Genomic DNA, 2,843 nt, shown 5'->3' on the forward strand with positions numbered 1-2,843 from the left:
CCTTCTCAGATAAAGCCATAAAATACACACACACATACACACACACTATGTATATATACATATACATATACATATATAAAATCTACCTCCAAATCTACATTTTAAGTGGAATGGTATCCTTAAAAAAGGAATAATGAGGGATTCTCATTTCCATTTTAATTTACATTCAGATTGCCTGGAACTAACTTGTACTCTTTTTTTTTTTTTCTTTAAAATCCCTTTCCATTTTATTTGTGGTGATCCCTGGAGATTGTGTTATGCTCATGTTCCTAGATATGGGATCAATGTGGTGGGACAGAAATTAATGAGACAGAAACATGTCAGAAAAGAAAACAACAGCAGGGTAGGACTGAACGGCACGTAAATGAGGATGTTGTCCTCAGATTTCGGCATCTTTGAATTTTAACCCTGGGTGAATCAGGTTGATGACAGTTCATAATTCCAAGTGGAAACTTGATTTACAGGAGGGCAAATAATTTGACTTAATAGAAACAGATGATTCTTCTAAGAGTTGCATTTAAAATCCCAGAGCATTCTAGTGCAAGATGTATACCTACTCTTGCTGAGATAGGTGAGGATCAAGGATTGCATCCTTTGTAAGAGCAGTTAATGTTCTTCCATCAACAAACAGCACAGGAATAAGAAATATATTTTCTTGAATGATATGGTTGTTCACTTAATGCCTTATATGAAGAAGGGACTCAATAATTATTTAGAAAATCAAGTTTAGAAATAAACATTCAGCCTCAGAGGGCCTGTCAATCACAGTTTTTCTCAAAGTAGGCAATGGAATGCTTTCAATCTCATGGAACCTCTCAGGGCTTAGGCAAGATCATCTCTCAGGCCCTGTTGAGCTAGTCTAATATTCTATGAATCTGTAATAGCCAAACTACCTTTCATTTCTGGACCCATTCCTTGAGGGATTGGGATGAAATGGTCAAGGAAGCAGAAATCAGCTGTTGAGCCCAGATGTAGTTGGAGATATAAAACAGAATCTTCTCTACTCCCAGATCAAGGAGAAAGAGCTCTTAGATCTGCTTAAGTTTGAAGCAGATGAAGAGGAGAAAGAATACTGAGCCCCAAAATAGTGGTGGATATGAAACGCTATTACAAAGACCTGCAAAACAGCTCTCAGGGGGCAAGTCCTGAAGCCGGTTACCTGGGATTATTTAATTACAGGCAATTCATGATTACCTGTGAAGGAGAGAGATGGAGCAGGATACTCAACAGTAGCTGTGGCAAAATCACACCAATTGGCTTGGGGATATTTCATATGATTCTCCCCCCAAGAAATTTGCCTTCCTAATTATGTTTTGCTTAGCCCAATATTAAAAATTAGTTGGTTTCCCCAGAGTAGCTCTGAAGTTAAACTGCCGAGGGAGTTAGCTAAGGAGGATGTTCATTGGAACATGAAACATTTTCTGACACTAATGCACGGAAAAAAAAAAAATCTTTAAGTTATTTTAACCTTAAAGAAAAGCATAATTTTGAGCACTGTACCCAGCCTTCACATAGTGCCTGAAATGCTATATGCGTTTATAACAATTACCTAAATGAGATTATTTTTACTTAGGCAGGTGCAATTCTACCTTGAGAATGTTATGTTCTCACCCCCATCCTTCTCAGACGCTATAACAAATAATGAACAAAATCTCTCAGACTCAAGCACAGTGCCCGGCAGATAATATGATCAGAAATGTTGATTGGATAATAAATACTCCTGCTTAGGAAGGGCCTCATACTATAGCACTGAAGCAATACTAAGGCTAAATTTCAAATGTTAGAACTAGGTGTGGCTTGGAATCTTGGATCTTTAAGCTACATAGCTGTTGTCATAGAGGCCCTCCACTGAGCTTTCTCTTTCCCTTCATCCGTCCCTCTTCTCTCCTTCCTTCCTATCTCTAAATTTAATTACTTCATATTGTCATATTACTTGGGTATATGGAAACTTGAAATTAGGCAGTCTCCTTAAGTTTATGGTTTTGAAACAACTGCAAGTCCAAAACAAAGTTACAGATTGAATTAAAACAAAACGACAAACACAGCATTCAAACTCACAACGTTGATCTTAATATGATAGACGTTGGTTGCCGATGTTAAACCACCACTCAAGGCATTAATATTGCAGCAACTGGAACACCAAAGATATTCTGATTTTAGCATGCCTGTACAGTTGGTCCTTGAACAACGTGGGGGGTAGGGACACAGACCCCTTCGCAGTCAAAAATCTGTGTTTAACTTTGGAGTCTCCCAAAATGTAACTACTAATTACCTACTCTTGACAGAAGCCTTACTGATAACATAACAGTCAATAAACCTAAACAATGATCATATATTTATATGAAAGTGTATATATTTCATATATATATATATATGAAAGTGTTTTGTAATTGGCAAAGAAACACCAGGTTATTGTAATCCCATTTCTTTCCAGTGTCGAGGCTGATTATAATGGCTTAATAATTTTATATATCACAAAATGATCACCACAGTAAGTCTAGTTAAAATCCATCACCACAGGTACAATTTTCTTTTTGTTGTGATGATGATAAATCCTTTTATTTTTTTTAAGTTTCCTTTGTGTGTGTGTGTGTGTTTCTTTTCTATTTCTGGTGAAAAATGATTCCATTGGAAATTTTATATCAGAAAATTATTTTTAGAGAAGGGAAGTTTCTCAGATTTAAAAGAGAACTTTTATTTTTTTAAACTCCAAGTTGTCTGAGTTACTAAATAAACCTCTTTAACTAATCAATTAGGGCTTTCATACAATACACTCAACTGATGCTTGGGGAGGCTATACATTACCAGTCATATGAAGTCTTATCAGTTATGATACAGAAAAA

This window comes from Manis pentadactyla, chromosome 18 (genome assembly GCF_030020395.1).
Source record: "Manis pentadactyla isolate mManPen7 chromosome 18, mManPen7.hap1, whole genome shotgun sequence".
In the NCBI taxonomy this organism is placed as follows: Eukaryota; Metazoa; Chordata; class Mammalia; order Pholidota; family Manidae; genus Manis; species Manis pentadactyla.